At 41.0% G+C, this 27498-nt stretch overlaps 1 long non-coding RNA gene and 1 pseudogene across 1 annotated transcript; both read right to left on the reverse strand.

The window, feature by feature from the left end:
* Positions 1-1510: 1510 nt before the first annotated feature.
* LOC136484063 (putative F-box protein PP2-B2) lies at positions 1511-11224 on the reverse strand (annotated as a pseudogene).
* A 6866-nt stretch (positions 11225-18090) lies between these two features.
* On the reverse strand, positions 18091-19852 carry LOC136482557 (uncharacterized). The gene is made up of 3 exons (XR_010765119.1): positions 19438-19852; positions 18557-19328; positions 18091-18425 (listed from the first exon to the last, which is right to left on the reverse strand). It is a non-coding gene; the product is annotated as an uncharacterized lncRNA (long non-coding RNA).
* Between the last annotated feature and the right edge of the window lie 7646 nt (positions 19853-27498).

The following is a 27498-nucleotide window of genomic DNA, read 5'->3' on the forward strand; positions in this document are numbered from 1 at the left end:
AAATCATAAGTTCGCACATGTTCTCCTGAGTGATTTTCCTCCCCAACACAGATCGAGCACTGTCGTGTCCCATCCAAGGATCCCTCTAGGAGTTCTGAGTCAGAACTTCAGACACTCCAACATCCAAGCACCCGAGTGTCTCGGCTCATGGTTGACTAGCGGTGGCTACAGTTTGTCCTTCACTCTGCAGATGTCGGGCCAGTTGCAAACCCATGTTCTAGAACACTAACGTCTATGCACCTGCCGGCAACAGGGACCACCCACGGCGCTCGACCTGTTCCAGGAGATGCAACATGAATGGCCCAACCACACACCCAACGCCTACACCATTCGGAGCATGTCTGGCAACGTTTGAAGGTTCCTAGTCCCAGAGGGAGAAGGACCAGGACATGCTGTCCATCGCCCTCCGGTCTGTACCAGTTCCAAGAGTATGCAACCGGCAGGCAAAGACAGAGGAGGCATCAGCACTAGGTGCAACGGGAGTTCGGTAGGCAAAGACAGAGGAGGCACCAGCACCAGCACGAGCTGCAGGAGCTGGAGCTCAACATCATCGGCTTGAAAAATCCAAGGCCTCATGACTGCCCAGGATTCAGATGAACAGTCGAGCTGGAACTGAAGATCTTTTAGCAAGGAGGCTTGACAGTTGATCAAAGCTCTTTTACACATTGGGTTATCTATACCTGTTGAGTACTACTCTCTTCAATTCTAGATATATAATTGGGTATGGGTAATTACCAGGTATGGACATAGGTGACCCATGGGGATCCCCACGGCATCGTGACATGCCGTCATGCATGGGGTGCTGGACTGCCAGATGCCGATCCCTTTTCTGCTGTGAACATTATATTCGTTTTTGTTGTTCTATTTGTATCATATATCTAATTCTATGATTTATTTATTTGGCTTTATCAGATTTGTTTGATGTCTGGTGATGATTTTCGTCAGGAATCGAATTAACCATGATGTAAGAATGTGTTTTTTGGGAAAAGTAAACTTTGCCCTTAAAAAAACTGCTTCTGTGATTCTTGCTTATGAGAAACTGAGCTGGAATAGGTCAGTTAGCTCGATCATCACCGAGACTGAACCAAACTATCGGAAACCAAATTTGCTCTGTTTTGATTTTTTTTAACTGATCAGTTCATATTTCTAATGATCGAATTAAAGGAAAAACCTTAGAATAGAACGGATCAGTTTTGTGGGGCAATTGTGTGCCCACATCTACTCAGGGGCATGGCGAAACCAAGGTTCGGATGAGAAAGCGCTACCTGCTTTTTAATTTTATAGAGAAGAAATTGCTGAATTTTTTCAGTAAACACCCCCTTCTCATCCGGAAACCTAGCTCACTCTCCCTAAGGAAGAACAAGAACAAGTCCACAAAAGAGAAGGAGCTTGGGTAGCCCAACAGCCCTTATGGTGGAATTTGCCCACAGTATGAAATGCCTCTTATAGTTGATGGTTATCACAAACCAGCACCTACACATGAAACCAAACATGCAAGCAACACTAAACATAATGTTGTTATCCAAATAAGTCTCAAATGGCGGTACGGTAATAGGAGTTACATATATTATAGCCCAAATAATATAATCATGCTAGTATATTATTGCAGACTTACATCCACCTCAATAGGAGGCCACATTATTATATTAGCAGTCATGCATCCACCTCAATAACATGGACAAAATGTGTTCGATCTCGCGAAGACTAATGTCCAATCACAGTTTGACACACAGTGGGCGGCGGGAGCTTCAATCCATGGGCCTGAACTCCATACCTTCCACAATGAGTCCCCACTTCGGCACGCGAATGTTCTCCTCGCGGAAGTCCACTATGACAGCCCTCTCGTTCAGCAGCAGCTTGTCATCAGGGGCGAACTCGGCCAGCTTAAGCTCCATCCAGCCGTCGTGTACGTCTGGCCACAGGCCGAACCACGCCCGCATCAGCTGTACATGCTGCAGGATCCACACTGACGCTGGTGGTGGCGATGGTCCTCTCACCGTAGAGCCTGACCGATGACTTCTGGGCACCGCTCAGGCCACCGGTGTCGCTGGCCAGCTTGTACACCAGGTAAACCATGTAGGCCGTGCCTGGGGACAGGTCTGCGGTTAAAATCTCCCCAATCACCGCCAAGAAGTAGACCTTTAGGAGCTCCGCACACTCAGCAAATCTTTTGTCATAAACAGAGAAACAGGTCCAAATACAGTAAGTTAGTGCGCATGTATATGGTCTTATACATGCATGTACTGTTGGCACGTTATTGTTGCATATATATATAGGTGTGCAATGCAAATTAGACCTGGAATCCGAGCGGTTGATCCATTTCCAGTAGCCGGGGGTATCTACATGTTCAATATGTAATGATCTCGATGATAGCATGTAGCATTTGGCACTCTTTCTTGTATCAAACCATGAAATCTGCATCCGTAAAACAGGATAAATTCTGGCAGTTAATTAATTAAGTGCTCTATCAGTAATGGCTGTGACATTCATTATTAAGCATCTAGAAACAGGGGAAAAGGTTAATCTACCTTATCAGGATCAGGGCTTGGGTCCCCTGAGCTTGATCTGTTTGGCGACGCCAGCACAGGTGGCCCGAGTACCAACGCTTTAGTACTCCCATCGCCGCTAGAGGATGGATGTTGGGATGCCATCAACCGCAGGCCCTCCATCAACTTGGCGAGGGAGCTTATCTGCAACAAAAGGAACACAAAATCGCTTCAACATATATAACCAAAATGTTTGGTTCTCCATTAAAGGAGGATTTGGGTGTTGGAATATGACCTCAGCCACAGCCAACAACTGAGTCCAATGAAATAGGCACTTGTTTTTATTTAGATTAACCTATGACTACTCAATCTGTTTAACCTAGTTTGATGTGAATTTGTCCCCAGCAGGGTTTCTATCACCTGGGAGGAAAGGGGTGTCATGTGCATTGGGGCAAATCCTTTTGGCATCGAAACACACGTTGCATTTCTGCCCCTAGCAACCAAAGGAGCCCTAAGTCATTTAGGAATTCTCCTTAGTCCCACAAAGGCTATAAATAAGAGGTAGGGGGTTTAGCCCCTAAATCCGACTAGTACTCTAATATAATATATGTACAACCGGTCAGTCCAGAATCCGGGGGGATTGGAAGCGCGATTCTACTTAGATTGGTGAAGGTTAGTACATGGACGCCATCACAGAGGCATACATTGCATCACGTAGCTCTGGTATGTTCATCTACTCAGTTTGCACTTTCAATTGATGTTAGCAACCATGTTCTAGGCTAAGAACAGATTTGTTTTCACGCTTTGCGCCCAAGTTAGTTCTAACATTGAGTACATCAATCCTTTGTGTGGTCATTGTTGTCATAGAAACCTCTATTTTGAATCTACTGGCAAACAAGGAACAATGTTCTTTGGCCACACTAGAGATCAGTAGTACGTGTAACTTTTAGTCCACAAACGCCCTTTCCATCACCTCAAGCTTTTCGATGTATATATTGATTGGTGAGCGCAGTTCATTAGAAACACTGACAATGGGCTCATGCAAATCAAGTGTTTTAGTGGACTGAACAAAAGGATGCGTACACATAATTGCAGGTACGTACCCGTCCTAGCGCTGGAGTAGCTGTAACAACAGACTGGTCCTTTGCCTCTGTTTTCACAAGCCGACTGAGGATATCCGCTATGGTTGGTCTCTTATCTGGTTTAAACTATGTGCAGCTCTCTGATATCTCCATGCACGCTTCTATTTGCCGGTACTCTATTTCCAATGGCATCCGCCTTATCTCTGATGGTTCCAGCTCCAGCCTAATTGTCCAACTTTTCAGTACCTGGTTAGCAGCATATGTATCGAATTGTTAGGAAAACGTTGAAAACAATATTACAATGGTGTCAAAACTATGTTTTTGTGTAAAGGGGGTGGTTAATTAGTACTCCCCCCATTCCAAGTTATATATAAATCTTTTTGGATTTTCTAGAGATATAGATTTTACTATGCACCTAGATATATATTATGTCAAGATACATAGTAAAAGCTATGTGTCAAAAAAAAAACCACAATGACTTATAATTTGGAATAAACGTAGTAGTATATATATTCCTCCATCAATATACATCGTCAGTCGTAGCTCCCTGATTATTACGTCCCATCACCATGTGTCTGATCATCACGCCCAAGCTGTATATGTCTGCCTTAACTGTGATCACTCCATTGTCTAAGTACTCAGGCGCTATGTATCCCCTGCATGGATGAACACCAACGAATTCATGACAGGGGCCCAAAACAGAGATGACACCAGAGAGAAAGAAACAAATGGACATATAGTATCTCTGATTAAATGTGAATCTCTTAGGGAAATTATGTGCCTGGGTCACCGTGTTCCAAGTATTTCTTGAGTGATTGTTCGGGTTTTTCCATCATCCAAGAGCTTTGACAAACCAAAATCCGAAATTTTTGGCATCATGTCATCATCAAGCAATATATTATCTGGTTTCAGATCTAGATGAATTATGTGCCTCTCATGCAGATATTGCAAACCCAGACAAATTCCTTTTATTATTTTGTAACAAACTTGCCACTGGAGCCCACAAAGGTTCGGCTGTATAAGTAAAAATGAATATCACTCAATTACATCAACGACAGTAAAGGAATGACACAAATCCTCAGATCGATCATCAATAAAGGAATTACATAATTTTTTTATATATTGGAACTTCACAGGAATGTATCAAAATGATTACATTGCCACAGCCTTGTTATTTAGCACATGTGAGATACAAATTCAACATAATTTGTCTACATGCACATTATAAGGACTTAACTCTATATATAAATAATGGTAGCCAGAAGGTGGCTTGCTAGATTGCCAGATTGGTACCATATTCGTATGCTACTCCAATCATGAGAGCGTGGATAACTCAACTTTTTTCTAGGAATTGGTCTACAGCATACCACGTAGATGTTTTCATTTACTAGACACTGGACTGGACGATTTTACATGGAACACATGACTTACCATCAGGACACTGGAGAAAAGGACGGAGAAGACCATTATGCATTTGTTTGTCTTCAATGTACAAAATATTTTTTCTTCCAATTTTGCACAATGATATGATTAATGCTCTAATTTTCATACCTGTGAATTCTTTGTTAAAATTTTATGGATTATTGCATGAATTTCCGAAACATCTTAGGATTACAAATCCCAAGAGTATTTAAATAAATTCCATAGTAACACATTGATAAGAAATACTCCCTCTGTTGTAAATTATAAGACGTTTTGGCTTTTTTAGATACATAGTTTTTGCTATGCATTTAGATATACACTATGTCTATACATGTTTAAAGCAATGTATCTAGAAAAGCCAAAACGTACTATAGTTTGGAATGGATGGAGTAGAAAAGCCAAAATGTATTATAGTTTGGAATGGATGGAGTAGAAAAGCCTTCAGCAATGTTTAAGCATATAATTCATTATATGAAAGGAATCCCTACAGTGTTTTCCAGCTCCAATGTCGACCTAGTGTGCAAAAATTACCTATTTGTGCACTGGTGTAGGCAAAACCAGTTAGTTAAATAATTTCACATGAATAGAATAAACCATGTTGTTGGGTGTGGTAGAAGATTTTTTCCATTTTATTTGTACAGTTTTAGGGAATAATAGCTCTTGAATATGCCCTACTTACCAATATATATACTTACGGTTTCTTTTTTGTGAATATGTACTTATGGTTTCGGTGCAGCTCATGGCAAAATACATGTGTACTTCATATATTTACTCCCTCTAGTCTTAAATCTTTGACATTTTACTGCACAAAATCTAGTCAGAGACTTGTGACTTTGACCACCAAAATGTTTTAAGATATCTAGTCTAAAAAAGCATTTACATCATAATATCATACTTGCATATTTGTGTTTAAAAGTACATAGGATGGAGTACTTAGGAAAAAAATCCATTCCGAGCATCTAGATCACATATATGTTTATTGTTCCACAATCATACCAGTAACATAGCTGTGAAGGCTTCCATTATGCAAGTACTCGAAGCAAAGCAACTTTTCTCTTGCTTCAGCAAAAATATTTTTCACTCCTTGCCGCACCACCTCCACGCGTGTTTCAGCACAGTATCCAACAAACCAGACTATATTGTGGTGCCTAATTAATCTCATCAGACAATCAACCTCGCGTTCAAATGGTTTGTCCTCGATTACATGATGTGAGTATAACTTCTTGACTGCAACAAAACCATCTCCAAGCACTCCTTGTGTATTTTCAACCACCCTACCAAATTATTATGTAATAATATTCCACGGCCATCTGTCTAAATCATAGTACAAAACGTCCATACCATGGCTACAAAAGAGAAATAATCTAGCTATGAATGCTGAAAGAATTGGTCATTCAATTTGGTGGTTTCCCTGTAAGAATAGATTATATTGGCTTTAAATAAACTAGAGCTGAATTTACAATTCAAATATTTAAGCACAGTTGCCAATACCTAACATAGAAAAGGCCCAGTGGTGATGTACTCATTCAAGTTATAGCTACTTGACATTTTGGACATGATCTTGTCAAACTTGTGAGAACTTTGACCATCCAAAACTCTCAAAACATAAGTTTGGGAACATAAAAGTCATGACAATTGTAGGTTTAAAAAATTTGAAGAATGATATAAATTTGGTGAATTTTAAACATATATTTGAAACTCAAAAAGGGCTGCTGGACGTAGCCTATAGGCTACAACTACCATATTTACCTATGAAAAATAGTCTTGAATATCTCAAATAAAAATTAAAAAGATTTATTATTAGATTCATGGATCAGATTCGTTCTTGAAATGAGTAACATGGACTTCCTTATTAATTAGTTAACCTAGATATGATAAGTTTTGGAATGCTTCAACGCACTTACAAAATCAAGAATTATATATAGTAATAGATATTTTACTTACCCTTTTTTAGAATAATATTTTGCTTACCTTGTAAACTATCCCATATGCGCCACTTCCAATAATCTGCTCCTTAGAAAAGTGTTTTGTGATGGTTTCCAATATGGATAGCTTAAGGCTAATTGGATCCCCTATGATATCGTCCAATAGCAAGTCTTGTATGGGCTCATTAGCTTGAGTATCCATTCCTTATCTATGGTACCACTCAAGATCAAGATCGAATATTTATGTTTCTTTTATTACAAAAGGAATAGAATGAAAGATTATTTGTCGCGCTATATTATTGTCACATTACAAAGACAAGTGTATCAAAGTCAATAAATTTTATTAACTCAAGAGCCATAGAAAAGATGACCAAAAAAGCATTCTCTTGACAATTTTTCTTCTTAGAGAAACAATTCTCTTGTGAAATTTAATTTCTAGAAATTATGTTAGATCAGTACAACATTAATTGAGTACAGGTGCACTAAAAATAAATAAGAAACAACCTAGAAAGATACACGTGACTACATGCATGCTTGCAACAAGTATCATGTAATCATATAAGACAAATTCTAAAACATGGAAAATTTGCATATGCTGATTGGTTATGTAAGCTATTGATTGGGGCGGGCGCTGTTTGCGGGCATTATCCTCTCAAGAAATGATGTTGTTGTTTTTTTAACAAACTAGAAGTATACCGCGCGCGTTGCTGCGGGATACTCTTAGAAATATATTCCGCACGTTGCTTCGGGATAGCCAGCATGCATGCGACACCCAGCATGTTACAACAGGATTTTCTTACAAATAAAATTGTTGCGTTACAGAAGAACCTAATAAAAAATGGTGATAGGTAAAGCGTAATGGTCAAACAAAACGTAATAGTCAAACAATATTATGATGTCCATATGCCCTGTATATAGATATATTGAAAATAGTAATTATACTTAAAATGAGTTGGCACTTAGTGAGAATCAGAAACAAAAAGTATTGGTAGTAGCCTCTAGTGAAATAGTATAAATTGCACGGTTTAATAGAAAAGTTACATAACAAAGAGAAGATTGCCACCTGTATGAATAGTAGATAATAGAGTAAGCACGGACCACATGTATCAGAATATTAATAAGCTTGTACTTAGTAGAATATAAAATTTGGAGAAATTCTCTACTGTTAATAACCTGAATTTGTTTGAGAGCGAGAGCGCACTATTCATACTCATTGCTGCCAAGTACTCAAAGGAAATGTCGAGGATAACCTAAGTATACTGCTTACCGCTATGGCACGGTCGCGAAAAAGAACACTGCGCTTACACTTGCAAACGGCACCGCTGCAGGTGGGGCCTAAACACAGGGGACACACACACGCCTTTCCGTACCTACCCCAGCTAGCAGATTAAAATTACCCCGGCTAGCAGATTTTAACAACAGCGAGATGGACAGCACAGTGTGTGCTAAGGAAGGTAAGCAAGTCAGTCTACTCCCTCTCTCTACCACTCGGCTCCATCTCCATTATTGCTTTTCCACTGCCTGCTGGACTCCGTCGCCACCGATGCGCTGCCGGGAGCGAGCAGCTACGTGCAGCATGGGAAGAGGGAGTAGACTCACCATGGCCGCGGAGCATGCGGGTATGGCGCCATGGCTATAGAGATCAATGGAGGCTTCCATGCCGCTGCCGGGCCGAGGCAGCACCTTGGAGGGCTTAGCTATGAGCGCTACTTTTCCTGGAGGCGTGGCAAGGGAATGAGTTGCCGCACAACGATGCAAGAGATTTATATGAACACCTTGAGGAAAATGAAGAGACCCACCTCTCCTATCTTTGCTCCTTGGTTAGAACAATACACACACTCCAACGGTTTCTAAAGGATTTCTATAGTTGCTGGTGGGAGAGAAAGAGACTGGTGACGTCAGTTTCGTAAGCCTTAATGCTCATCGATGGATTTGTTGGGAACAGGAAGAGGTAGGGCTAGAGACGATCGGACATCTCGTGTGCTGGGTTGAGTCAATGGAAAAATTAGTGATTGCTGGTGGAGGTGGATACGTGGGCCAGGAGGGAACGATGACGTGGAGAGCTGTGGATGGAGAAAAATTGCTAGTGGGGTTTTGCTTTATAAGAGTTTAGGATAGGATAGGATGAAGCTAAAACTCTTGTATAGGTCTTGTATGACTTCCTTGCAGCCAATAGATGGCGTTTCATTTTTAGATTTGGTCAGTGATGACGTCAATACTAGTTTTGTTATCTAAAAAGAATGTAGTGGAGAGAGAGAAGTCATGGTTCATCTGTCGCTGCTGTAGTTTTGATGATCTACAAGTTGCATGGTCGAGTGAGACCAGAGGAGGATAGCAGGGAAGAGGGGGGACGGTGTGAAGGGCACCAGAATTATTCAAGATGGTGCGTAGTGTTCATCATTTACTACCGGAGACCGGCTCTTTGCCGAATGTCAAGTGGTTTGCCGAGTGTTATTTTTCGGGCACTCGGCGAAGAGCTTCTTTGTCGAGTGTTTTTTTTTTGACACTCGGCAAAGAGCTTCTTTGCCGAGTGTTTTTTTTTACACTCGGCAAAGAAGCTCTTTGACACTCGGTTTTTTTTTTGACACTCGGCAAAGAAGCTTCTTTGCCAAGTGTTTTTTTTTACACTCGGCAAAGAAGCTCTTTGCCGAGTGTTTTTTTTACACTCGGCAAAGAAAATTTCAAAGCACATTTTGAAGCAGTAAATTAATTCAAATGAAAAAGTTTTCAACTACAAAGTTGTATAACTCATCAAGATGTACAATGTTTGTTTTGGTCTTTTCTTCATATGACAAAGTGAAAGTAAATTTGTTCATAAATCTAACATATCTCTCTTGTAGTTTATGAAACTACAAGAGAGATATATAAGATTTGTGAATAATGTTAGAACGACCATGTCGGATGAACAGATGACTAAACAACCAAAATAAACTTTGTATATCTCGAAAAGTTATGAAACTTTGTAATTGGCAACTTTTTAATTTGAAATCATCTTGTCATGCAAAATTGTGTTTGAATTTCAAAATTTTAAAATTCGAACTTTTCAAACTACCTCGGATGGAAAAACAACCAAAATAAACTCTGTAGATCTCAAAAAGTTATGAAACATTGTAGTTGGCAACTTTTTTATTTGAAATCATCTTGTCATGCAAAACTGTGTTTGAATTTCAAAAATTTAAAATTCGAACTTTTCAAACCACCTCGGATGGAAAAACAACCAAAATAAACTCTGTAAATCTCGAAAAGTTATGAAACATTGTAGTTGGCAACTTTTTGATTTGAAATCATCTTGTCATGCAAAACTGCGTTTGAATTTCAAAATTTTGAAATTCAAATTTTATAAACGACCTTGGATGGAAAACTTCCTAAACTAAAAGTGTAGATCTCGAAAAGTTATGAAACTTTGTAGTTTATAACTTTTTTATTTGAATTCGTTTAGTGCCTCAAACAAGCAATTTACACTCGGTTTAGTATAATATGTTGGGAACTAAAACGGAATCCAGACACAAGTGATAGTATGGTGTAGTGGTAAAGGAGGTTCACGTGCAGGGGGGTCGTGGGTTCGAATCCCGTCGGTTGTGTTGCTGCGAAATTTACACGAAAAATGCCGGAGATGGGCGGGCGCTGGCCGGTGGGGGCCTCCACCGATTAAAAAAAAATCCATTTTTTTTCCATTTTTTCCCATTTTTTCGGGTTTTTTCGGTTTTAACTTTGCCGAGTGTCGGGCACTCGGCAAAGACTTTGCCGAGTGCTTAATAAAAGGCACTCGGCAAATAATTCTTTGCCGACGGATTTTTTATCGGAGGCTCTTTGCCGAGTGCTGCACTCGGCAAAGGCTTTGCCGAGGGCAAAGTAGCCTTAGGCACTCGGCAAAGCGCCTGAATCCAGTAGTGATTCCTTTTTGGAACAAATAAGGTGACTCGGTTTAATCTGATACTCCTATATCATATCGGAGCAAAAGCTTGCCCACGTTTTGTAGATTGGCTAGACCAAAGAAGCCTTTCTTTTGTTTCTTGCATTGTTCTAGATAGCTAGCAGGGGATCGTAAAAGAGATACAGATCACGAGAGGGGATATGATTACAACACAGAAATAAGATAGAACAACAGAAATGAAATCGCAAAAAAACTTGCAGAGCTTTTATATGAATGAAAGAAGCTAGCAAGGTCGCAAAACCTTCTTCAAGATGCATAGGAATGTTAATTGTATTAATAAGCAAGAGATACACTTGGATCGACTAACCTGCGGATGGAAGGGTAGGAAAAGGAGACTCAATTTTCGAGTCTACAATGCTGATATCAGGTGGAGTTGGAGTGTGTGTGTGTGTATATATATATATATATATGGCTGAGGCTGGGTTCCTTTTATTTCAATCCCTATAAATCTAGATACACACATCTTATCTTTACGAGCACCTCTCAAATACTAGACTCACAGTCGAACACGTCACGAGATTAACAAAGTCAACACAAATATCTCCCTATCGACTGGCACATAACCTAGTATTATTGGGAAAAAAAGCACCACCTACTAGCACCTGCGAAATCAGGCAGTGGGCAAGTTCCAAAACAAAAAATCTCCCTATCGACTGGCACATAACCTAGTATTATTGGAAAAAAAAGCACCACCTACTAGCACCTGCGAAGTCAGGCAGTGGGCAAGTTCCAAAACAAAAAAACCTCACTTGTCCATCACATACGCATCAACGTTGGAACAAAAAATGACTTACTATCTGTTTGGCACAGATCGAGCTGTTTTTCTTGTACAAATTTGTTTTTCTCCTCCTCTCACTAAAGACATCGGTTAGGATGAAGGTGAAAATAGTAGCTTATCTCAGCTTCATCCCTCCTTTAAGTGGGCCCCATTGTGTACGGATGTCACATCTGCCCACGCACGCTCGGTCGCTGGTCGCTGGGGCGCGGGTGCAGACCGCCGGAGACACAGCTGCCAGGGCAAGGACGCGGGGGTGCGGGTTGCTGGGGCGCGGCCCACCGTGGTGCAGCCCACAGGGGCATGACCGCTGGGGGCTCATACCGTCGGAGGAGCGGTTGCCATGGAGCGGCTTGCCGAGAGCACAGCGGCCGGGGCGCGACAACCAGGGGCGCAGGAGCCACGCACAGACAAGAAATGAAGAAGATGCGTAAGAAGGGCGCCGCCAGGGATGGTGCGGATGCGGATGCGGCTTGCTGGGGGCATGGTCGGGGACTCGCAGCCAAGCCCAGGGCACGGCTGCCACGAGCGTGGCCACCGGGGGCGCAGTGGCCAGGGACGCGCGGCTCGTCGGGGGCGTGGGGCGTGGCCGCCCGGGACGCAGCCGCCGGGGACGCGCCGCCTGCCCGAGGTGCTGCTGCTGCGGACACAGCTTGCTGGGGGCTCAGACTGCTAGGCGTGCGGCCGCCGCTGGCGCTGCCGTGAGGGGGACCCACTCTGCACTGGCACCAGAGAGATTCTCGTGTGCTCCAGAAGTCATGAGTCCTGAGTAGCCTTTTTGTTTCGTCTAGATTGGTTTATAAGCCATGGCTGAAAGTTCTGTTGACTGGTTTGGTGTGAGAGAAAAATATTATTCGTTGACTGATAAGCCAAGGCTTATAAGCCAAATACACGCTGCTGAACAAGTTGGACTGCACATCATGGAATAACGTCGGTGCATGTTCTTTACTCACCTCTACGGGGCCGAGCTTTTTTCGATGACATGAAGCTGTTTTGCCAAACGGCATCGAGAGCTATTCAATAAGCTGAAAACAAAAAATAACAGTTTTACTAGTGAAGCTGAGCTATGTCAAATGAGACCTAAATTATTATTTTTTAAGTAATATTTAAACTGTTTGGTTGAATTTGACTCAGATTTGCGTAAATGGTATATAATAGTCCTGGTGACCTACTCCACTTTACGCATGCATCACGCACGTGGCCTCGAAGTTAGAGATGTTGTTGTCACACACGTACGGAGCAGAACTTTCTAACTAGGGGGTGTTTGGTTCTTGGAGAAAAATTTTAGTTCTCGTTACATCGGATGTTTGGACATATGTATGAAGTATTAAATATAGACGGAAAAATAACTAATTGCACAGATTGTGGCTAATTTGCGAGATGAATTTTTTAAGTCTAATTAGTCCATGATTTGACAATGTGGTGCTACAGTAAATACGTGCTAATGGCGGATTAATTAGGCTTAATAAATTCGTCTCGTAAATTAGTCTCCATCTATGTAATAAGTTTTATAATTAACTCATATTTAGTTCTCCTAAATAGCATCCGAACGTCTGATGTGACATGGACTAAAATTTAGTCCATGGAACCAAACACCCCCTTAGTCTCTTGGCGACAGGTGCATGCATCTGTCCTTCTTTAGGCTGTGTTTACTTCGTGAAATTTAGGAATTTGGTTATTATAGCACTTTTATTTTTATTTGGTAATTAGTGTTCAATCATGGACTAATTGGGCTCAAAACGTTCATCTCGTGATTTTCAACCAAATTGTGCAATTAATTTTTTTTTGTCTATATTTAATGCTCTATGCACGTATCGCAAGATTCGATATAATGGCTACTGTAGCACTTTTTGAGAAATTTTTTGGAAACTAAACACAGCCTTATTTCATTTTTGGTTCTGCAAAACGAAATGAAGCACACCAGTCCTTATCAGGGCTATTGGTTGGCCAGTGGAAGATCGCAGGTCCACTGCAACTGCCATGTATGCCTTAATTGCGGACAGTACATAGTAGGCTAAAATCTATGGGTGGAATGCAGCACACCAGTCCTTATCATTTCCCTGTTGTTAGTCGTACGTGATATGATTCAGCACATCGGCATCAACCAAGAAATTTGCCCAGATTACTGGGCCTTATTTAGATTGAGGTTAGAAATTAGTATTTGGCATCGTAATATTTTTATTTGTTTTTAATAATTATTGTCCAATCATGATGTAACTAGGCTCAAAAGATTCGTCTCGTAATTTATAATTAAACTATGTAATTAGTTATTTTTTTATCTACATTTAATACTCCATGTACGTGTCTAAAGATTTGATGTGATGAAGAGAGAGTGAAAAACTTTGCAATCTAAACAAGGCCTAGCAGGGTAAAGCTAGGCCCCGTTTAGTTGCCAAAAAATTTTGCATAGTAACTGTCACATCGAATCTTGCGGCACATGCATGGAGTACTAAATGTAGACGAAAAAAAAAACTAATTACACAGTTGGTCGAGAAATCGCGAGACGAAACTTTTGAACCTAATTAGTCCATAATTAGACACTAATTACCAAATACAAACGAAATGCTACAGTGAGCCAAAATCCAAAAATTTTTGGATCTAAACGCACCCTAACTCGGTGTGTGCATGTGAAGTTGTCAAATCTGCTGTAGCGCTTGCACTCGGATACCTCCATGAACTCGGATTGCACGAGATGGATGCATCTTACAGCACAGAGCAAAAGATATTTTTTACAGAGTCAAAATCGATTTCAAGAACAGTTTTTAATTTGCCATCAATTACAAACATGAGATATTTATTGTAATGGTTTGAAAACCTGAAAATCATTTTTTGGGGCGCTTTTATTAAGTCAACCAACTCTGAAATTGGATATCCATCCTCCTGGAAAATTTGTTTTTTAAAATAAAAAAACAATTATTAAACTGTGTCTGAAAAAGAAAAAAAATGTTTTACCCGAGCAGCCAGCACACAGTCACCTATGGCAAGTCTCAGCATTTTTCCACGGGGCCTTGTTTAGTTGGGGAATTTTTTTGGAAATGGTACGGTAGTATTTTCGTTGTTATTTGGCAATTAGTGTCCAATCATAGTCTAATTAGGCTTAAAAGATTCGTCTCGTGAATTTCGTCTAAACTATGTAATTAGTTTTATTTTTTATTTATATTTAATGTTTCATACATGCGTCTAAAGATTCGATGTGACGAGAAATCTTAAAAAATTTTGTAAAATTTTGAGAACTAAACTGTACCTAATTCCACACAACCCGTACCACCGGACCACCGCTTGTCAATGCTAGACACAGCATAGGATAGAATATATTGAGAGGACCAGGCGGATGTGACCGAAGGAATCTGACAGCACAAGTACATATAAAGATGAAGAAGCAATACTAAGGCCTTGTTTAGATTACCCAAAATTCCAAGTTTTTTCACTCTCTCTCCATCACATCAATTTTTAGCCACTTGCATGGAGCATTAAATGTAGGTAAAAAAAAAAACTAATTGCACAGTTTAGTTGGAAATCACGAGATGAATCTTTTGAACTTAGTTGGTCCACGATTGGACAATATTTACCAAATAAGACAAAAGTGCTACTATTCATCGGGTTGAAATTTTCTTCAATCTAAACAAGGCCTAAGGCCTTGTTTAGATACACTCAAAATTCCAAGTTTTTTCACTCTCTCTCCATCACATCAATTTTTAGCCGTTTGCATGGAGCATTAAATGTAGGTAAAAAAAATAACTAATTGCACAGTTTAGTTGGAAATCACGAGATGAATCTTTTGAGCTTAGTTGGTCCACAATTGGACAATATTTACCAAATAAGACGAAAGTGCTACTATTCATCGGTTTGAAATTTTTTTCAATCTAAACAAGGCCTAAAGGAAAATCACAGGTGACAGGACCTCAGGAAAAGCAATCGTTAGGGAACGGAGACAAGTCCTAACACTCCTACTTTTCCTCCAAATATATTCTACAGCAAAACCAACCTTACAATTCACATCATCCTACATATAAATACCCACAAAAATCTCTTCTTCCTTTCCAATATCAACCTTCTCCCTCTCTGTAACCCGAATGCCAAACACCAACTATGTTGATGGTTTACCCAAATTGTAACAGCACGCGTCCAAAATCTGCTTACATAGCCCACTCCTCATGCGGAACGGACCTGCATAATAGCATCTCTCTTACACTTTTGTTCTCACTTCGTATAAAAGGAGGTGCTATGTTTGGAACCATGATCTTCATTACTGATACTATGAGCCTAGGCGCCTCCAATGACGTCAGTTTTAGGACATATATCTGGAACTGAGCTAGCTCCTCCATGCCAGGGAGCACACCATCAACTGCTTCATCAAGAACTTTGAGGGCATGGATCGCAAGAATGATGAGGAAGTTTGTAAACCAGAGGACAAAACGAGTGGTGTGGGAGTGTTTGTCCCCTCTTGCTCCCCATGTCCTATGCCGCTGCTACTGCAGTTTCTCATCAGTCACAAACCCAATTTCTTGATGCAACCCAATCCTACTCGTGACTTTCATGGAGAACTTTTGACCCTCATAAAACAGAATGTTGAAGACAAAATGATGTAAAGAACTATATACAATTGGTCTCTTTTTGCAACAGTCTTAATTAAGTTTCTTTAATCACGATGACATAAAGGTATCCATCTAGTACCCGTTCCTTCACAATTATTGTACAACCATATATATGGAGCAATATGCCCTACCTAAACAGAAGAGTTTGTAAGTTGCAAAGCGACATATATGGAGTAATTTTTTCCACATCATCTCTGAATAACAAGACGTGTAATAGTTTCTCTACATGAGCTACATGTGGATACTACTACATGTACATGACTAGCATATCACGGAATGAGCATGCACGATTGTGTCTTGTGCAGGCTGCAGTGTCCGTGGGCGTGGCAGGTAGAACGGCAAAGCTTCAGCCACCTTGCTGCAAACTACTAGCAAACGGGAAGCCATAACCTTCGCTGTGGTGCAGCAGCAAGGGTGGTGGGCAAGGCAAGGGCTTTATGTGATTCTCCCACTGTGGCCGATCCCCTGCAGCCCATGCAACCACTGCTGGAAACCGGAGTTGCGTTGTGGGTGATGATTTTTTCTGTCGGTTTTTTGTGATACACACAAAAAAATTATGATTAAAGTGTCGGTTTCAACAACCCGACAGAAAAACATGAGCATGCTTGGACATACATGCTGGCAGTGGCCGGATTTGACACAACAAAATTAATCATTGAGATTAAAAATCTTCACTTGCTCAGTCTAATCTGAGGAAGGGTCGAACACTATCCAAAGAAATTTCTTGATTCATCCCAAGCCTATGACCTTATAGAAACAAGGCAACTTCTAATTCTACCACAAAATTTCTATGCTATATTTCTGAGGTGAAAATATTACAGATAGGTTGTGTAGCATTATATATATGTATAGGCTAGCACCTCTATTGTTCGCCCTTCATTGATCTTCTAGTACTACTCCCTCCATTCCAAATTATAATTCGTTTCAACTTTATTGGAGAGTCAAAACATCTTAAGTTTGACCAAAATTATAGAGAGAACTACAAAGATTTATGAAATCCAATATATATTATATGAAAATATAATGAATGAGGAATGTAATCATACTTATTTAGTATCATAAATGTTATTAGTTTAGTATATAAATTTGGTCAAACTTAAGATGCTTTGACTCTTTAAGAAAATTAGAATGACTTATAATTTAGGACGAATGGTGTACCTTATTAAGGCACATGGTATGGGTTACCTGTGTTGTGCAGGAAAACAGAGTACACCTTGTAATGAGTTGTTTGTACCATTCGTAATCATGTATACAAACCCATCAATCTGAAGTCTAGCAAGGTATAGACTCTTGTAGTACATAAGTAAGAAATATTGGATGGATAAATTGAGTAAAAACAAGAAATAAATATTGATTATCTTTTCATTACTACTACAAAAAAATATCATGTCCGCACCATTAGTGTCGCTTGCTTATCTGGCAGCGATGGTGTCACTGCTAATTCATTTGAAATTGAAACAACTGCCATGGTTATATAGTCACAAGTTTCTTTGCAGACAAGCTGGGATGAACCCTAAACAAGAGATTTGGGTTCACTGGTTCCAATCCTAAGAGACATGGGACACATCTTACATTCTCTATAATCTCATCTAAGTGGTTGGACTCACTACACCACAACACCAAGATTAGCGATGAACGATCTAATGCTAAAAGCAGATACAGCGATAGATGATCTGTCGCTAAAAAGTTATAGCGATAGACTTATACAGACGTTGTAAATCCTATCGCTAAAAATCTTTAGTGACAGACAGTACTTTTACCGACAGATATTCTGCTGCTTGAATATTTATAATGACAGATAGTCTATTGCTACTTTTTAGCGACAGATGCTCTACTACCAAGCATGTACCAACAGATCATCCAATAGTCAATGTATTTATAGCGACAGATTGTTCAACAGGACACTATAAATATACCTCCAAAAAAATAAATACAATGAGAAAACATGTAACACATATCATACCCAGATTGAAGCTTAAGGTAATACATAATCAGTCATACATAATTTGCACATGTACCATATCGGCAATACATAATCAGTCATATATAATTTGCACTAGGGATATAACCTCGAAATAGACTATTTTGCTTTCTACAATTACCATCCAATAGTATTATTGTCAACATTAACTTCCATCAAACACCTCATCATCTAGAGCTGATAATTGGCACCATCTGCATCTGCTTCATCATCCTCTTTTCTGATCTGCAGTAAAAATAGTAAGGTAGCCATTAGCCTATGAAATTTAAAAGAACAACTACCCTGGAAGACCTTCATGGCAGAAGAATACATATTCAGTACTGAGCTGCTAAGAATGTTAAGGAGTGAGGACTCACAAGGAAGGGAAAAGAGTTGGTCACTTCCAGAACACTACCAACATCCAAACCAAGCAATTGACCTGTAACTAGAGCAGGCGCAAACTCCTCACAGTGCTTAATGATCTTCAGTACGGCCTGCGTAAAATAGCATTATTGTGAGTACAGATTACACAATGCTTGTGGAACTAAGATTACAAAGAAAACTGCTTCTTGTTATGGGAAAATTTTCTAATCCACTGAGGCAGAAATATCTATCTAGGAAAAAGAAAAATACTTGTCGTAAAGTAACTGATGTAACTCATATAAACTGGCTGAAACATTAGTTAGGCGTGAATACACTTATTTTTAATTTGATTAATGTTTTTTGTTCATCAGTACAGGTAATCCTGAAAACACCTTTCGAACCATGATTCTAGGCACCCAGATAATGCTGCTCATTAAGGTTCTTCAACTGCAGTATAATTCTGGTGGACAGCAAACAAGACAAGCATTTCACCTTTTTCCCTACCATGTTGGACCGAGGTTTTAGGAATTACAATAGTTAAATTGCTTTGCCTACATTCAAACAAAAAATCATAGTCGAATGTAACATGGTAGTCTAGAAATCGACCAACAAAACGTGTATACCATGTTGAAAATAACATTCGTGGCACATTGTAACACTAAATTTATCACCAAAAAGTAAAGGGTTACTTTCCCCTGATTTCGATCCCGACAACAGCAAACAGAAGAAGAGGATTTGGGCGAAGATTGAGATCCTAAGAAAAATCCCCAAAAAGTTTCCCCAAATCTGCATAAGCAAAGCATACTCAAATCAGTCATGGGTTAATAGATCCCATCAAATTGATGACGAATCCCCTTCGGCACAGCACACAAGAGGGGATCAAACTAATACGAACCTAAGATGCAAAGAACCGTGCGAGGCATGAGTTTTGCCCGCTTTTCATGGCCAAGCCACGCATCGGGACCACGGCCACGCGCTTGCGCGTCAGGCTCCAGCCACCTGCGCGCTTGACGGCAGCACCCGCCCGCGTGTTTTGCAGGGTTCGCGACCACGAGCCACGCGGCCTGAGGTGCCGCCGTGGCTTGAGGTTGCTAAGCGCCGCCACTGGTGGCCATTAGTCCGGCCACCTGCCGCTGGTGCTCCTACACCGGCATAAGGGCACCCGGTGCCGGGCTTGACGGAGCCACGCGCAGCTTTGCCGCACGCATGCACCGGCGAGCCGAGCGCCGCGGTGCCACACGCCCACACCGTCAGGTGGCGAGCCGAGCTGTGTGCGTGAAAGAGCAAGGAAAGGAGAGAAGAGAGTGAGAAGTCAGTTACTTGCCCTTTAGGGTTTTCTTTCGTTTTTATATGAACTCTGGTTGGATGGTGGCCGTGAGATGAAAATTAACGGTTGAGATCGTGTGGCATTAGGGTTTGGTCCTTGGGCCGCTGCTGGGCCTCAAAGGGGAAAGCCGCGCGGGCTCCTAAAGGCTGCGCGCTGGAGGCACAGTTCTGGGCCCCTACTGAGCCAATTCGCCTTAATGGTTGTTTTGAGTTTAACTAATTCTCAGTATTTAAGAGTCCCTTAATATTTAATGTCAGCGCACCAGTTTAAGCTTTTAGTTGAGTTTTAAGTTGATTAATATTAATTTTCATTATTTATGAGTTTATTTTCTGCTCATATAAAACTACCACTGAGATTTATGAGTGAGTAATTGTGGATATTAGGATTTTGGCCAGGCATTTATACTCATGAGTTTTGTCGTGCATTTTTTACTTGTTGCGAAACACCATGTTGGAAATATTTTGAAACCTTTTCATATTTTATGAATAATTTTCATGCATAAATTAAATATACAAAGAAAAAGAATTTTTTTGGAAACCTAATTTAAGTTCAATCTTTAAGAGGGAGAGGGCAGCGAGCTCAATGTACACGCGGGCCAAGCCCAAATTTGCGCGCGAGCTCAATGTAAGCTGGGCGCGGGAGCCAATGTAAGCGGCACGGTGGGACCCACTTATTTTTTCAAACAAAAACTTTGAGAAATAGTAGAGCTCAAAATTATTTAAAACTTTGTATTTGATTACTTCTTAATTTGAGAAATTTTACAAGTCCAAATATTCAATATATGTTATTGGATCAGATTTGAAATGGTTAACAATGTCGAACGGAGACAGAGCCAACACCAAAGTTGTAGAAATCGACAATATCTACAACTTTCCTATTAACAACCTTTCCATTTGTGATCATTTAGAGCGTCAAATATACAATATAAAATTTGAAAATGTGTAGTGAAAATAATAGCATTAGTCGTATAGGCACATGCGTCACATAAATTAGCTGGTACGGACGCTCGAGAGAACGAGAATGCTGATTTCTTCAAATCTTGGAAAACACATATTTTCTGATTTTTTACCACTTATCATTATCACTACTGGGTCTAGAACCAGCAGTAGTGGGCAGCCCCATCACTACGGACCCGAATCGAGCATATTGGGTACCTGAATGGATAGGTAGTCAATAACATATCTTATGGCCCCAAAATACAATTTCAACCCTCTTAAAGTGAAGGGGGCAACAATGTTTTTTACTTTAAATTTAATAATTCATGCCATCGGGGATGCACTACTGTCATGCTGACAGATTGAGATATATGAACTTAGTGTCGGTATGCTGATGTGATGTGCCAGAGGTAGACCCACATATCATGTTGATATCTTCTGCCCAGCAGTTTGCATATCCAAGTCACAACAATGGTCGCACCTCGAGAGTTGCAGATTATGACTCCTGCGCTTGCTGCTGTAACTCAAATGGTGCTTGGCTCGTTGAGTTGTTGACCGAGGTAATAAGTCACTGCTAGCAGTGTGTTCACGCTGCAGATCCAAATGGACTGCCTGCTATGCCTTCCAGCATCTCAGGGCTTGGTGTGCAGCTACCTCTTAATGGAATAGTCACATACAAACAATCCTGATGCTTCCCAATCCTACGACAGACTTCGATCTGGTAGTGACATATAATACAATAATACTAGCATGTCTGCCTCGGATCTTTGGAACCTCTGCAGTGTAGTACTATACATAATTGGAATTTTGGAAATATGCTCTGATCTCTCTCCCTCCCCCTGTCCCTCTCACACAAACTCTATCAGCTCTAGTTAAGCATATATAGCATGGAAATGCCTTCAGCATCTTTACTTATATATGCTAGCATGAAATAGGGTCAATGCAGGACAAGCCAATTTTGCAGCAATATTGTAAAACAATAGCATAATTATTGATTCAGTTGGCTCCGTACTTATCAAATCGGATCCAAGCATTGATGTGCTCCTTTACTAGACACCAATGACCTTTTTAGCTTAAGTTGAGGGCACGTGGAAGTTGGTGATCTCTGTTGTCTTAGCTTATGGAGACCATAAATATATATGTCAGTTTTAGCTTATTTATCGGGCCACGTAAGTAGGTGAGCTTATGTCGATCCAATGAATGATATGCATGTTGAGTGGTTGATGAGAGTAGTGTTTAGTGCTTAAGCTACTTAAAGTTTTAGCCTTACTGCCATATTTATGTTAATGCACTTTCCAATGATACGTAAGCAAGGTATTTCGGGTCCTTCATAGGGAAGGCATATCATAGAGAATTCTAATTCTCATATATCACAAAGACACAGGTTGAAACTGCATAAAGTTTTATCACTTGGCTCCCTGTTCTCTCCTGGCTGTGGCTATATGTATGCATCAGTTGTCACAAAGCCAACTGCTAAAGTAGCTCTAAGATATTGACACAACAGAATAAGGGATTATATTTCATTTTCATCTAGTGACTTGTGTCTAAACAATGGTTCTGCCAGCATGGAGATATATAATGTAACACTTACTATCTGCAAGCATTCTTGTTGGACCACAGCATCGATACCCACCTTGTTAACCCTGATCTACTCAACGAACACAATCATACGTGTCCGCTAAATCAACTTGCATTGATCCGGCTGAACGCATCAATAATGGTTGCAGCGGATGGTGCGGTGAGAAGAGCTTAAGCGCTTCCTGATGGGCAATAACACAGTGGGACCTATGTATGGGGCAACCTTGGCACCGGCCCCAGGCTTATGCAAAATCATCACAAGTACTTACTTGTAATCCACTTACAGCTGAAGGCAACACTAGTACAGAATCAGCGCTGAATGATGAATTTAGTCTGTTCTAGCCTAGTGCTTGTACGAGTATCTGGATAATTATCTTAAAGGCCTGAAAATACACTTTCTAAGTTAATGGATGCACAGAGGGATATGTGGCCAATATAGTACGGTGGCTGCACCTTGAGAGTCGCAGATTATGACTCCTGTGCTTGCTTGTGCCCTGAAACGGTTCACGATGTTGGTTGGCCCAACTAATAAGTCACTGCAAGCACCGTTCAGAGCTTGGTGTGAATATTCTGTATGGTGGAACGGTCACATTCTCTGCATGGTGCCTTACTTCTGTGACATGAACAATCCTGGTGCTTCCCAAGCCTACGACAACCTCCAGTCTCCAGGTATGACATATATATAATACAGTGATACTAGCATGTCTGCCACGTATTTGGGTCACTACTACAGATTTGGACATCATTGCCGGATTTGTGAGAACCGGCAGTGATGTACCTTCACTGCCAGTTCCGAGCTTGAAAATAAGAAAATGATTGGGGCTGGGCAAAAACCGACAGTGAAGGACTACATCACTGTCGGTTTATGGCTTGCACCGGCAGTGAGTTGGCGGCCACTTATCACTGTCGGTTCTAACCAAGAGCTGACAGTAATTTGATGCTATCACTGTCGGTTCGAGCCAAGAACCGACGGTGATAAAATAGCAGTACAAAAAGCTGGTGCCGTCCTCTCCTTCCTCTTCTCTTCCATCCCGAGCACAGAGGCGCGCATTTGAGCCGCTTCCTCCATTGTTGCGGCTACTTTTCACCGTGAAGCTAGCTCTTGGATTTGGAAGAATGACTTGATGTTTTTGCTTTAAGGTTAGTAACAAGCATCCACTCCTTTTATTTTGTTGCTTAATTAGGGTTGTTTTGATGGCTATATTGCTTGATTCTCATTCTAGTTCTTTCTCCACTCTATAGAGCACTTTTCCAATTGGACTTTGTGCAAGACTTACAAGCAAATTGTGGTGAATCCATCATCCAAAAGGTTGGTGTCTTTGAACACATTTAAAATCCTAGCTAATTATATGGTGGTCAAGATCATTGTCAGTATGTGATGCTATAATTAGTTCTTAATAAGAGTAGAGTAGATTCTTTTACAATTTTGGTGAGCAAATTAATCCATATGTCAACTAACAACACATTGTTTGGAGCTATATTGTTGTTCATGGTCATGTCTCCAATTTTAATCTTTTTTAAAAAATTAGTCTCTTTTTTATGTGGCATCGAGTAGAATAATTGTTCTTCATTATTGTGTAATAATTGTTTTTTTGTGGGTTACGATTTTCAATTTATATTGTCGGGGCTACCAATTTCAATTTTCCAATAATTAGTGTACAATAATATTTTCTAAAAATAGGGTGACTAAATTAAATAAGTGTAGAATAAATGGTACTTTCGAGCTACAATTGTTGTTCATGAACCTCGACTTCTTATTAATTTCTATGTAATTACTGTCTCAATATTTTTTGTGCAGAGATGGATCGAGAGTGTATGCATCTGTCCCGAACAGACAAGAGGTACATGCATGACGTCAGCCAGTTTATCACCAATGCCAAAGCCCATGCTAGGAATGGAAACCATGTCTTCTACCCATGTAAAGATTGCATGAATCAAAGAAAATGGGCTCAAATTGAGTCTGTATGAATGCACTTGATTACAGGGGGTTCATGCCAAACTATACGATATGGACTATGCATGGCGAGGTTGGTGTGAATGTTCCACAGAAAAACAATAATGATGTGGCTATGCCTGATGTGGCCATGCCTGACGTAGCCTTCCACGATGCTGACGAGGAACCCGGTGTCAACACGGAACCTATGGCCATAGTTAATGATGTGTTTAGGAACGCGCTAGCTGACGACACCGAGGATAACTATGGCATCTCTTAGCTGCTATGTAATATAGAGATCGGATGTCTTAGTGAAAGACAGTTGAGAAAGCTAGAGAAAATGAGACAAGATGGCAAAACACCATTATATAAGAATTGTCCAATGAGCAAATTGAAAGCCGACATCATACTGTTAGAGTTCAAATCAACAAACGGATTGAGCAATAAAGGCTTCGATCAGTTGTTAGGTATAATAAGGAAAATGCTCCTAGAAAAAATGAGTTACCAGAAAAGACATACCTAGGCAAGCAAATAATTTGCCCCATCGGGCTCGAGGTTGAAAAAATCCACGCATTTTCTAATGATTGCATATTGTACCATGGAGACGAATACAAAGACTTGGATGCATGCCCATGTGTGAAGCTCCACGGTACAAAGAAGGGACGTTAGATGAGGGTACCAAGACCAAAGGAGGTCCCGTGAAGGTCGTTTCATATTTTCTTATAGCTCTCCGGGTGCATAGGCTGTTTGCATGTGCAAAGTCAGCCATGCTATTGCGTTAGCATGGCGAAGAGCATAAGAAAGGTACAATGATGAGGCACTCCACCGATGGGAAGGACTGGAGGACAGTCAATACTGTGTTCTATAAGAACATCGATGGAGAGGTAAGACACCTTTGGTTTGGTTTGCGCACAAATGGGATGAATCCTTTTGACCAGGTTAGAACCAATCATAACACCTGGCCACTGACGCTCTGTATATACAACCTTCCACCTTGGCTCTATATGAAGCAGCCGTACATTCAGATGTCACTACTGATCCAAGGGCCAAGACAACCTGAGAATGACATCGATGTGTTTCTGGAACCAGTGATCGATGAACTAGTGGAGATGTTTGAAAAGGGTGTGGAGGTGTTTGAGACGAGTACAAAAAGGAACATGTCACAATCAAGGCAGTACTTATCACTATAATCACTGACCTGCCAAGTCAAGGTTGCTTGTTCGGAGAGGAGACAAAAGGCTATATTGCATGTGTCGAGTGCTTGGACGACACCGATGTTGTATGAAAACATCTAAGGCCCTAGTTGGGTTTCGGTGATTAATGACAATACATGATTACTGTGACTAATGTGTGTTTTGCAGAGGCAATTAAGTTAGGTCATGGTAAAGGAGATCGATTGGGCTATCATGGTGGTCATGCCCCTACGATGGAAATTGTTTCGGTTTTTAAAGGATGGACGACAAGGTTAAGGATGGACTAGTTCTAAGTGTTGTTTGGCGTTGAGGAGACACTTAGAGTAGTTTAGGACTTTGTTTTTACTTTGGCCGTACTATTAAGGGGGGTATGGATGGGTAGCTTGACCTAGGTGAGTCTAGTGAGTTAGGTGTGGTGCACACTTGCTAAATCTAGCACTAGGTAGCTCCTAAAAAGCCCTTAGATCCATTGGAGCAAAATTCATTCACGTATGATCGAGAGTTGAAAGTGAATGGAGGGTCAAATGCTGACTGGACGCTGGTTCCAGAGTGACCGGACACTAGCGCAGCGTCCGGTCAGTTCATTTGATCAAGGTGAAATCGTCTAGATGCGACCGGACGCTGAGAGGTGAGTGATTGGACGCTGGGTGCCAGCGTCCGGTCGACTTCAGTAAGGTTCCAGAGAGGGGAAATCGTGATCGGATGCGTCTGGTTTGTGCTGACCGGGCACTGTCTAGCGTCCGGTCACAGCTTAAACACTAGAGTTCGGGAAGAACTGACCGGAGCGTCCAGTCACCCCGCAGAGGCACATAACGGTTTGTTTTTCAACCAAGGTTATAAATACTTCCTCCATTCGTGTGAGGGGGTACTTTTGCTCATTCCAACAGCTGAGAAACACTTTTGAGAGTGCCAAAAAGAGCAAGGTCCTAGTGAGGTGATTGAGATTTGAGAATCCCAAAGAGAGCCCTCATTAGAGAAAGCAAGAATAGCAAAGTGTGCATCCACCCTTCTCATTAGGCTTGTCGTGGTCAAGTGAGAGTTCGTGCTTGTTACTCTTGGTGATCGCCATCACCTAGATGGCTTGGTGGTGATTGGGAGCATGGTGATCATCCGACAGAGCTTGTGGACGACCCAACTCAAGTTGTGAGCAGTTGTGGGTGATTCACCGCAACGGAGTGTCGAAGAATCAACCCGTAGAGAGCACTTGATCCTTGCACGGATCAAGGGGGAGCTACACCCTTGCGCGGGTGATCCAACGAGGACTAGTGGCGAGCTCGGCAAAACATCCCCGCGTTCCTCCTTCTCTCTTTACTTTGAGCAATTCAATTCTTGTCATTTACATTCATAAAATTGCTATGCTAGGGTAGGATTGGAACATAGGTTGCTAAACTTTTGTGCGGTAGATCAATAGAAACACTTTCTAGGCACAAGGGGTTAATTGGGCTAACCGTAGGACTTAATTATTGCAAAGAAATTTAGAATTAGCCCAATTCACCCCCCTCTTGGGCATCTTGATCCTTTCAATTGGTATCAGAGCCTCATGCTCACAAATTAGACTTAACCATCTAGAGAAAGATGTCTCATGGGGATGAACCTCACCTATCTTTGAGGGGGATAATTTTTCATATTGGAAAATCCGCATAGAGGCGTATTTAGAAGCTCTAGATGTTGGAATACTTAGAGCCGCCTCACAAGGCTTCCCAAGACCTCGGGATGCTACACACCTACAAGGCGATGAGGTGAATTACGAGAAATAGAATGCAAAGGCTCAAAACACCATCTTTAGAGGCCTTTGCAAAGATGTGTTTAACCGGGTGTGGAACCACAAGGACGCCCATGCACTATGGTTGGACATTTGTGCGCTCCATGAGGGAACAAAGAGTGAGCGTGAAGAACGCTATCATCTTATCATGAAAAAGCTTAACTCTTTTGAGATGCTTCCTAAAGAATGTGCTAATGAGATGTACTCACGTTTGAATGTTCTTATAGA

Source organism: Miscanthus floridulus, chromosome 9 (genome assembly GCF_019320115.1).
Source record: "Miscanthus floridulus cultivar M001 chromosome 9, ASM1932011v1, whole genome shotgun sequence".
NCBI classification, from domain to species: Eukaryota; Viridiplantae; Streptophyta; class Magnoliopsida; order Poales; family Poaceae; genus Miscanthus; species Miscanthus floridulus.